The sequence below is a fragment of the Acomys russatus genome, chromosome X (genome assembly GCF_903995435.1).
Source record: "Acomys russatus chromosome X, mAcoRus1.1, whole genome shotgun sequence".
Classification (NCBI taxonomy): Eukaryota; Metazoa; Chordata; class Mammalia; order Rodentia; family Muridae; genus Acomys; species Acomys russatus.
Genome location: NC_067169.1, coordinates 96,048,861 through 96,061,253, shown reverse-complemented (window position 1 = coordinate 96,061,253; position 12,393 = coordinate 96,048,861).

Below are 12,393 nucleotides of genomic sequence, written 5' to 3'. Positions count from 1 at the left end.
TGTGTGTGTGTGTGTGTGTGTGTGTGTGTGTGTGTGTGTGTGCGCGCGCGCGCGCGCGTGTGTGTGTGTGTGTGTGTGTGAATGTAGGTCGGGGAGTACCTTGTAAGGTTTAGTCCTTTCCTTCTACCATGTGTGTCCTGGATCCAAATAGAATTTGCCTTGCCAGGCCTGGCTATTTTTTCTTAATTCATTTTGTAATGTTTGGCTGAGGAGAATGAATAAGTGTGTGCACCATGAATGAATGCCAAGAATTGATAACAAAGTTAAGAGTGTATAATCTTGACAGTGACTCAGCATTCAGCACCATGATGGTTAAACAAAAACCTTCCTTACAGCCTACCTGCTCACATTTAGAAACAAGTATATGACGGAAAATTGTACCTAGGAAAACCATTGGTGTGGTATGATGGATTTTATATAGACTGTATCCTTTAAAATATATGGACAAGTTTCTGTGGAATTTCAAATTCAAAAGGAATGCTTAGAATTTTTCCAGAGATTTAGGGGTCAAAGCTATGAGATGACTCACTAAAGTAGTAACTAGGCTTGTGATCAAAGATGAGCAGAGAGAAGCATGAGGGTGAGAACTGGGTGGCTCTAGCTTCATTTCCGTCCTCTCTTTGTCCCCATTCTCTCACCTCCATACCTTAGCATACAGTTACTCCATCAATCTTTTGTTTAACAAATACTGTATAATGTAAAAAAGTAGTGAAAAATGAATTCATTTTCTAATTGGAATAGCTGTAAAAAGCTATCAAGAAATCCACAAGAACTTTCTCTTTCTTATCTTTGCTCAGAACAAAGAATGTGGGTTCAATATGAGTGGACATCAATGATTAGAGGAAATTGAAAACCAGTTTTCTGGGCCAGCTACTGACTTTATAAAGGAAATATTTAATGTCATGGTAGATGAACTTGTTCCAAGATGGCAGAAGCAAGTAGATCAGGACAATTCAAACTTTTCATCCTGTTTCAGGGCATTCTTTCTGTCTGTCTGTTTTTCAAGGTTGAAGTTTTCAGATATCAGGAACTTTTCTATGCACATGCATTTGTGCTTGTGTACTGAAACTATATTTTTATGTTATACCCACATTCATATTTTGTGAACATGACATTTAACTCAATATCCCAAACCATAGGGGAATGATTATTATGATTATTAGATTCATTAATTAAGAACATGTTCACCATTATGATGATGATGATGATGATTGTTTCCTCTGTGTAGCCTTGGCTGTCCTGGACTTGCTTTTTAGACCAAGCTGGCCTCGAAATTACAGAGATCCTCTTTCCTCTGCTTCCCCAAGTGCTGGAATTACAGATGAGTATCCTCACACCAGGCTCATGTTTGCAATCATGATGGTGACATTTTAACATACTTTGAACTGAGAATCACTTCAGTTCATTACATTTTAAGGCCTATCAATAAAAGAAAGACAGCACTTGAATTTTGTCACTGTATATGAATCATGTATGGAACAAATATTCCTGCATGTGCTATTATAAAACTGAATGATAGATTTTGTAAAAGTAATTTTGAAGTTATTTATTTCATGTATTGACTAGCAACAGATAGTCATTCATTCCAAAGTTCAATAGGTTTTTGTCTAAGTCTATACCTTTGACAGTCTAGGTTTCTTATCTTATTTAACTCTCACACACATTACTTGCTGTTTTGCTGCCTTTAAAATCTAGTAGTACTGTACAATCACATATTTGAAAATCCTCTAATTTCCTATATAGCATTAATGGACCTTTTCCCCCATTTTTCTTTGAAATTTGAAGGCCTTACACTACCCTCTGGTCTTTCTCTGGTGTTCCTTGTTCTAAGAGATTCTCATTGTCACACACAGAACTGAACTACAACCTTTGAGAAAGTCCACTTTCACTGTTATTCCTTTATCTTTCTAAAAATGACCCTGGTTACTTGAGTAGCCCACAGGAAAATACCTATCAAAGAGTTCTCTAAGCTTTCAAGTTAGCAGTTTGCTTTTGAAGAGAGGGACTCTGCTAGAACACAGGAGACCTCGATTAATCTGTGTGCTTCCTTGGTAACTCATTTCTTGACCTTTAAGCACTCACTGAAGGCCTCATGAGTCTACAAATTTCTCATTTATCAAAATGGGTATATCTACTGATTAATGTTTGAGGTCCCGATTTATCAAACCAACTGATGGTCAAATTCATCTATGTAAGCATTCTTTCCTTTGCGTTATGGTCTTCTGATGTAATGGCATTACAGAAATGGTAGTGATATGACTGGAGGTAGAGAAGGAAGGTAACCAGAGCACAAGTAGAATGCTGCATTAGAGACTCCTCTGCTGCTGAGTCATGCATGCAATGCTTGAAGAGTAAGCACACATTACATGCCATGACGTCTTGGCATATCCTACTGAGTATAAATCCCTCAGCTCTTTAAGCTTTCTCTTTTCCTGTATTCCTCTTCCTCTTCTTTTCCTTCTCAGTCTTCTCAATATCTCTCTCCCTTTCCCGACTCTTATTCTCTTGCTCTTCCTTTCTTTCTCTCTGTTCTCCTACCACACAGTGGAAATGCTTATCGACATGTTATTCTTGTATATGTGTGGGGTGTGTCATTAAACATGTGTGTGTGTGTGTGTGTGTGTGTGTGTGTGTGTGAGAGAGAGAGAGAGAGAGAGAGAGAGAGAGACAGACAGAGAGACAGAGAGACAGAGTGACAGAGACAGAGAGACAGAGACAGAGATAGAGACAGAGACAGGGACAGAGACAGAGACAGAGAAAAAAGTTTGATGTCACTTATCTTGTTTAATTGATATTCACTTTGTATATAGAAGCAAGATCCCTCACCAAACCCTGAACTCAGAAATTCCAGCTAGTTAACCACTTCACTGCAAGAAAATGATCTGTTCCTCTCCAGTGCTGCAGGTTTTTTTCATACCACCTTCTTAGATTTTACATGGATTCTGGGATCCTAACTCCATTCCTCCTACTTGGGTACCAAACAGTGGTTCCACTGAGCCATTTCTCCAGCCCAATATTTAATATTTAAGACCTAGAAATACCCACTTTAACCAAGCGGTATGAATTTGATCTGAAAATCTTGGTGTAATTGCTTTGTGCTATAGAATATTTTTGGCTTAAATCCATCCTTGTGATGGCCCCAAATATAACGTACCATAACATTTTTATTAAATCTTCTTTTTTTATTTCCTTAATATTCAGTTCTTAAAAAACCACACTCTTTTTTCAAATACCCACCTCCCAGTGACCCTATGGAGTGGAATTCATCTTAAAACATCTGATTATCTTGCCCCAATGCTGAATACATTTGTCTACCCACAGCTCCGAAAGCTTTATACAACCTGATTCATAGTGCTTACTTTGTCAGTAATCTTTATTAATATTTCATCATTCATTTTCTTTCCAAAAGGATGAGGTTTGCACTTTTCCTGCCATGCTTGTAGGGAGTGATAGAGGCAGAAAGGCTTACTGATTTACATAAAGATTGCAAACTATTATTCTCTGAGTAATTTTAAAATGCACACACTGCATACCATTTTCTGATGTAATTATATCCCTGCCTATTGAGGCTGACATGCATAAAATCCAAAAAAAGGGATATCACATCTTACAGGGGAAATAAGAGGTGCTATCTTTTCAGACTTTTATTTTTGAGGTTATTATATAATGACATTTTTCTCTTCCCTTTCCTCCTTTCACAATTTCTCATGTACCTACTCTCCTTCAAACTTTCATTTTTCATTAATTTTTATTGCATACATGTATGTATATAAAAAAACCAAGAGAAAGCAAAGGAATCATTCCTTTACAATTCTATTCAGATACCCATTGCAAAATAATCACTGACTCAGGGCCTACATTTCTCCAGGCTTTCTTTCACATCCACTTCTTATCAGCTTCCTCATATTCATTCAGACTTCTTCCAGCTTTTATTTGTGCCTGTATATAGTAATTTGTTTCTGAAATTCAAATCATAAAACTTGATTTTTCAAATCATTATGTTTCCTTTTCATCTTTTTGCTTGTTTGTTGCTTTCCAACTCATAGTCTTGCATTTGGGCACAGATGAATGTGGATACATAGAAATTTTGACATACCAATTCCATAAAGACAGATATGACATCTTCTAAATCTTGAGGATCTGACATCTCACTAGTCCCAAGCTGACTCTAGTTTATCACTTGCTTTTTCCTTGTAATTTTATAGTGACTCCTTTTCTTTCCTCAAAAAAAGTCCTGCTCTTATCAATAAATTATAAGACCTTTTATCAACATTTCTTTTATTGCTGAATCCCCTGGTATTACATGAGACACAAAGTTGAGAACTTGATATGTTTTTATTAAATGTAATCAACCTACTTCTGCCTTGAGATTATCTTATTTATTGCTCGTGTTATCTCTATGGATAATGTGTCATAGCCTTTAGATATTAACTCAACTTCAGACCTTCTATTGAAGAATATTATTGGCGTATGTCAAATGCAGAAATTGGTTTAAGCAAAAATCGACTACATGTGTGAGAACTGAGCAAGCCTTATTTTCATTTCTTGATCAAAATATGGGCAGCTGTCAACTACCTACATAGATAATGTAACAAAATACACAACATGAAACTATACGACAGCTTCAATACTTGGGATGATGAGTCTGCTTTCTGATAATTGGATTAGTGTGATGTTGATAGAATGTTCCTTTCTCTGAGGTCACAAATACTGTGTGCCAATGTACCTATGTCTTCTCCTCCTGTCTCACTCTCTCTTTGTCTCCATACCCAAAGGTTTATTTAAATATAAACTGAAATACCAATTCCAATTTCTTCTCTGAACTTCTAGTGTACTGTAATTAATTTCTGTTCTCATATTGTTTTTTCACTTTGTTCTTTTAGATACTTATCTATACACAAATATTATAATGCTAATTATATTGTAAGCACTTTAATTTCTTTTCTTTTACTGTTTTCTCATCTTGTACCTTTACATACTTACCTATACATAAGCATAATAATGCTAATTATACTGTAAACTACCTAATAACACAGATAATAGACATCTCATATAAACCTTTTAGGGTTTATTGTGAACTAATTTAATGATTAATTCCACAAATTATTGTGTCTGAATTTGCTTGGTTAGGATATCAGAACTCTTGTACTCACAATAGCTGACCTAAGTATGTGCAGCAATCCTCTTATTGCCTGCACACATTTTGATACTTAGCAATTCTCAAAGGAAATGTAAATGAAATAACTCAAAATGAATCAGTCATTTGGTACATGCACTGACACAGCACATGCAAAGTTCTGACATGTATACAGGATTTTTATGTAAAATTGATAAAAACTCAAGTTCTCATTGGAAGAATCTATGTTTGTGTTTATATTCTCTAATTTCATTAGGAAGAATGTCATCATAGAAAACATACATACAAGTAACATTATACATGCTTAGCAGGTGGTGCATATGTATGCATATAAGTGTGTGTGTGTGTGTGTGTGTGTGTGTGTGTGTGTGTGTGAGACAATAATTAATGAAAAACTCCATGAATTTGAAAGACAGCAAGGATCTTTGTATGGGATTGTTTGGAGGAAAAAAACAGAAGAATAAATAGTGTAATTGTATTATAATGTAATAGAATAAAAGAAACACTTTTAAAAAGAATTAGTTAAGTGTATATCAGCATAATAAAATGATTTGCATATTGTCTATCTTTTAAAATATAATAATATTTTTCTTTCTGAGTTATGACCTTATTGATGGCTTTTTATATCATGGTCATTCTGTACTCCTATGAATTCTGGCCATAATTTGTCATTTTGCATTTTGAGTGGCTTGTGATTAGCAGGATAAGTGAAATACCATATACTAACCAAAACATTGTTATCTTATCAAATGATGCTTTAGAGCATATCACTAAGAAATAGAAAATTTTGTTGGGCATGGCAACACACATATTTAATCTAACCGCTTGGGCAACATAGGCAGGTATATTTATTAGTTTGAGGCAAGCCTAGTCTAAATAATGAGCCATGAGTACATTAGTGTGATCTCATTTCAAACCAACACCACCAACAATAACAAAAAAAGAAATAGAAAACTTAATTTTTGCTGTTTAGGAAATTCTAATAGTAACACACACACACACACACACACACACACACACACACACACACACACGTTCTCTTTCTATGAATCTCAATATTCTTAGCTTAAAATGTTATATCAGTTAGATGAAGAAGTAAATCAAATTAGAAAATTAGAATATGTCACATCTAAATACTATTAAATGGTGGAAAGTTGTATGTTTTCTAAGAGAGGTGGTCTGAACTTCTTAGAGTCAGAAATAATAAAATAAAAACCTTAGATTATCCAATCTACTTAAAAGCAAGGATGCCTCTTTGTCCTTATACATGATCATAAAATCTCTCTTCGAACTATTTTAGTTAGTTCTTTTTCTAACAGATGTCTGTATTTTAGAATGACAATAACTTCTCCAATTTTCAAATATTTTAAGATGTATTCACCTTCCTGGCTTGTCCTGATTGGAATCCTTGGTTCATATAACTGTTGTATATGTTAGTAACTTAACCAAACAACAAACAAATATTTGAATGGATCAAAAATTGATTACTTTGTTTTATCAGCAATGGGTGTTTTCTGGCTTCTCAAAATTCTCATTAAGTAAAGATCCTAGAACTGAATGGAATATAATATTGTTAACTAGATGTGTGGTACTGTAAATATACATGCATTGGATACTATCACACAAAAATAAATCAGTATTTTGTTGTATATTCTACAACCATTTCTGAGTACTTACCATGTAATATTTGCAAAATGTCTGAAATTAAATCACATCTCCTAATATTATATTTGTTTTTTTCTGAGAACATATCCTAAAATAATGATCATAAGCATGGACATATATCTATTCTCTAGAACATTTTTACCTGATATAAATGCATAAATAACTTTATAGGATACAATACATGGATTCAAGACAATATTACAATGTGTTTCATTATTATAATAAGAAAATATTAACAATACTGCTTGAGATGAGCAGACACTTATATTACATACTTATGGTTATAATTTTGTATTAATATTTATAGTAACAGAAATCAACAGCAGTATATCCTCTGGTAAAAAATTTGCTTCTACATGGAATATGTGTAGATATCTAATACTTTATTTATCCTTTCAATACTCTAAACCCATTTGAAAAATTAGAATAATGATTTGGAAAATGTAGCTCAGTATTAGTACAATTGCCCGCCATTCATGAGCCCTGGATTCAGACGCAAGTACTACAGAATAAATAAATAAACAAACCCAAAAATAACCATGAAATTAGAACAAATATTTTCACATTTAAAAGCATTATGATTAACATCTTGCAATATATATATTTATCAAATTCCAATTTTGATTAAGTTTAAGCATTAACTAAAAAGTGCAATGCATATTATAAATATGAAATTAAAATTTCCATTACCTTGTCAGTGTCTGTAAAAGTAAATTGTTTTGTTACTATAGAAAATTTCAGAGTGTTTAGGAAAATCTCAGTCTTTGCTATCTTTCAAAGTGTGATAATATTGTATCTTTGTATCACAGATAACTTTGCTCAACATTGAATGAAAATTTAATGTAATCAATGTTGTTTTTACAAGAGTAAAGTTGAACCAGAGTAGTTTAAAATATGAATATTTAATCTCATGGCTGAAGAATGCATGCCATTAAGTATTATTAACAGTTTTGAAAAATGAATTATGCCATTAAAAATGAATGACTATCTTTGTCATGAAATAAAATGACACCGACAATACTAAGTACTTCTTATCATCAACACATGATAATAAGATTTCCTATTATCTGGTCAGTGTTGTGAATTACTGAGATCTGAAGTACAACTTCAGGAACTCAGAAGTTGGCGTGGAGTTATGACATATGTCTAGGAATAGTTTTAGATAACTTTGTGCTAAAGATCATTCATCGTCTGAGTCATGTAGACTGCTACCTGAATGCAGTAAACCTAGACCCCCTATTCCGATCTAGCCAATGGATATCTCATTCTCCACAGTTGTATGGAGAGCAGGGACTGCCTCTGACATGAACTCTGATACCCCTATTTGATCACTTCCCCTTGGTGAGGAGGCCCTACAGGAACACAGAGGATGGGAATGTAATCTATCCAGATGAGACCTGATAGGCTGTGGTCATAAAGTGGGGGAGGAGGTCCCCTTCTGTCATAGGTTAAGGGGAGGGCAATAGGGCAGAAAAGAGGGGGAAGGTGGGAATGGGAGGATACAAGCGAGGGGATAAGAATCAGGATGTAAAAGGACAGCAAGTAGCCAAGAAGAGACTTGATACCCTATGAGAATATATAGGGGGACGTAATCCCCCTCAGGAACAGTCATAGGGGAGGGAAATAATGGGAAAATGGGGGGGGGAGGAATGGGAGGATACAAGGGATGGGATAAACATTGAGATGTAACAAGAATAAATTAATAAAAAAAAAGAAAAAAAAAGAATCAGGATGTAATCTGAATAATTTATAATAAATTAAAAATTAAGAAAAAACAGAACCCCCCCAAAATATGAAAAGATTAAAAAAGAAAAAAAAGCATAGACACCTGTGTTTCTATGCCCAATGGTCATTGTTAGGTATATGTTTACTGAAGTTTGGTTATCTTTATTTCATTGACCCTCTTGCTAAGTTATGTGTGGGAATCATTGAAGTAGAAAACTTAGGAATCAAATAACATGGGAGTGGAATGATAAGAAGATATAGGCAACACTCTGATCATGTTACCTATATCTCTTTATCATGATGGAATGAGATTAATTCAAAGTAATCTTCTTGTAGGAGGTAAATCAGGTGATAAATTTACTAAAATGATGAATGGATGATTTACCATTTTCAGTGTTCATCATTCTTTTAGACTCAGGCCTTTTTTCTAAAGGTAAATCCATTGGATATCTAAGGAAAAGTGTTCTAGGCAGATGAAATAGCTATACAAAAGCCCTAAAATGGTACTGTGCTTAGTATTTTAGGTGTAGTAGGGAGGCAAGTATGAGCGGGTGAACATGGTGAGGAGGTAGGAGTAGTCTGACTACCTATGCACATGTTTACATCAGGTTTGTTTTTCCCATTCACTAATTGATAAAGTATGTTCTTTTTGATTTTTTGTTATTAGGAATAAAGCTGTTATGAGCATGTATGTAAAGTTCTTTGTCTGGATATATGTTTTCAACTTTCTTGCTTAAAATACCAGTGTTGAAGTGATCAAACCATATTAAACGTATGTTTAGCTTTAGAAGAAACTGAAAAAATATTTTCTAAGATGTCTGCATAATTTGAATTTTTGCCAGCAACATATGAAAGTTATACCTGCTTTTCTGCCTTTTGCTTACATCCTCCCGGGGATGAAACCCCTGATAGATGATTCAATTCCAATTGACCACCCATAAAGGCACATACACAAGCAAGACCAAGTGGATTCAGCAAGTTATATTGATAAATTTATATGTGTAGTTACATATATATTATCATAAAAAACAGTTATGATGATGATAAAAGATCTGCAAGGTAGCTCAGTGATGTAGAAATTTCCTACCATATATAAGGTGTTACAGAATCCTGCTGCTAATTTTGAAGATGTATCATTTATGAGACTTTTGGTTTTACATTCTTTAATATTATCAATATTTTGGAAGTAGTTTAAAGTCAGAAATATTTTACTTATTTTTGTTTAGAAGTTTGATACCTGTAAATTTTATATTTAGGTTATAATATATGTTTTATAATGTTATATATAAATTATATTCTCTTTTAAACATACAGAGAAATGCATTTCCCACAAAATTTTTATTCTTCCTCTAGTAAATTAGAAGTTTGTTAAAAAGTAATTTAACCTATATAAATGTGAATTTAACTTTATGCTATTTATTCTATTTCAAATATTTATGTGTATTATCTACATCAATCTATCTACAATTTATGAATGCTTAATGGTCAAAACAGGGTAATAAACCCTTCCATTTTGTTTTTCAAATGTATCCTATGAGCTTCAATTGCTTTTATTGTTCATTTATACTTATGAAATATATTGTATATTTTGTAAACAGTTGTCCTACTGTGCAATAGATGAACACTAATTCCTCTTCTCTTTCTAGTCCTTTTCCCTTCTTCATATGCCAGATTTTACTGGAATATTTTCCATTCTCATTTTTTTCTTGCATTTTTAAGCAAGAAATTTTTATTCATGTATACAGGCCTCCACCTAATGCATAGTTCAAGTGGTCAGCATTGGATGTGAGGAAGACAGGCTTTTGTAGCTCAGAGATAGGGTTTTTTCTTTTCCTTTTTTTTTTAAGAAGCTTTCAGTCCCTTTCATTTAGATTTCCTTGAGAATATATTCTTTAGTTACTGTTTTCACTGTTTCAGAGATCTGAGTATAAAGATGACCTCTTATAATACCTTAAATATTAGATAGTAAAAATTCCAAGAAAAGAAAACAGATAATGGTAGTATCTTGCAAAATTGTCAATTACCCATTTTACAAGTAGGTATCTGTCCTCTTTCCCTTTCACCTCTTTTCTTTTTAAAAATTTTCAACTTATTATAATGTATTCAGATTACATTCAGATTGCTATCCCCTTGCTTGTGTCTTTCCATTACCATTAGATGTCCTCTGAGAGATTCCACCCAGCAAGGGATCAGGAAGATGCTGGGACTCACTGCTGCACTCTGGGTAGAGTGCTGAGAGCTGTATGGAAGAATGGAGGGAATTCAAGGACCCAGAGAGCAGGATCCCTACAACGATATCTTCAAGGCCTGCTGCTCTGGACCCAGGAGGTCCTGACCAAACTGGTATTCCAATCAAGGACAATGCTGTTAACCTAGACCCCCTGTTCAGATAGAGTCCATTCTCATTTTCTATGAGGTTCACATGACTTCACAGCTTGGTGGCTAGGACTAGTGCAGATTCTTAGAAACTGAATAGTAAGAAATACTGACTTTTGCATGTTATTATAATTCTTTGAAATACTTACATTTCTTTTGTTTTCCAACTAAAACACATAATTATCTTAATACCATTCATGCAAATATAATAGCCTTCTGATATTTTGATTTAGAATGACTTGTCCTATAGATATGCTTGGGAATAGTTAACATCCTAACAGGTATTGTTTTCTAACCTATGAACTATATGTCTCTTTATTTACTTCCACATTAAAAGTGTTTTATGTATTTTAGCGAACAAACATTTACATATTTTATTAGAGTTGATTATAACTACTCATCTGTACAAGTAATATACACTACTGATGAAATATTTATTGCTATATTTTAACTTTCAGTATTTTGGTGTTGCAAAAATATTTTCAGTCAACTTTTGTGTATCCTCTGTCAATTTAGTAAATTAATGTACTGATTTGAAAAATAAAATTTTTAAAAATTATTTAACTATAGTATATTATTTGAAGTATTTGAGGAAGTCATAAACAAAAATTCAGCCATCTGAAAATAAAATAAATTTATTTTTAAATAATCTAGGTACGCACCTCTTCCAATGAAACATTTCTAAATATGTGGCTTCCACAAATATTCCAGGTCAAACAGACTCAACAAAATTTGAAACTGGGATCAAAATATGACAGAGAACATCCAGTGCTTTTCTTCTGGGTCTGGGTCTAACTCAGTATAGTATTTTCTCTTTACCTTCAATTTCATGATTTCATTTTCATTTTCTTTATAGCTAAGTAATATTCCATTGTTTATATGTACCGTTTCATTATTCACTCATCAGTTGATGGATATTTAAGTTGTTTCTATTTCCAACTATAGTGAATAGAACAGCAATGATCATGGGCAGAGCAAGTATCTATGGAGTAGGGTTTCAAGTTCTTTGAGCCTTTGCCAATGATGGGTAAGCTGGGTCATATGACAGATTTATTTTTAGTTTTTTGAAATTGTGATATCTTTGAATACTAAATACTATTTCCAGAATGGCTGCATTATTTTACAATCTAACTAAGAGCGAGCAAGCATCAGTGTTCATGAGTCTCCATAGTGTAATATAAAGCCCTTTAGGTACATGGCCTTGGTGGTATTATTGGGCCCTATATTAAGTGTATTTCTACATGATCAATTTCATACCGATTAAAGTGGATCTCTGTATTAATATCCATCTACTTAAAAAAGAAATTTCATTGGTGGTATGTAAGAGTTATGCTCATCTGTGAGTTTAAGTATTAGGAAAACAGCTGTAAGTCATACTGGTTTAGAAAAACAACAATAATAGACTTTTCTCTAGGCTCTCTGTAACCTTTATAATAATCTCTATAATCTTTACAACCCCAGGTAATTGGTTAGGTTTACAATACTGCACA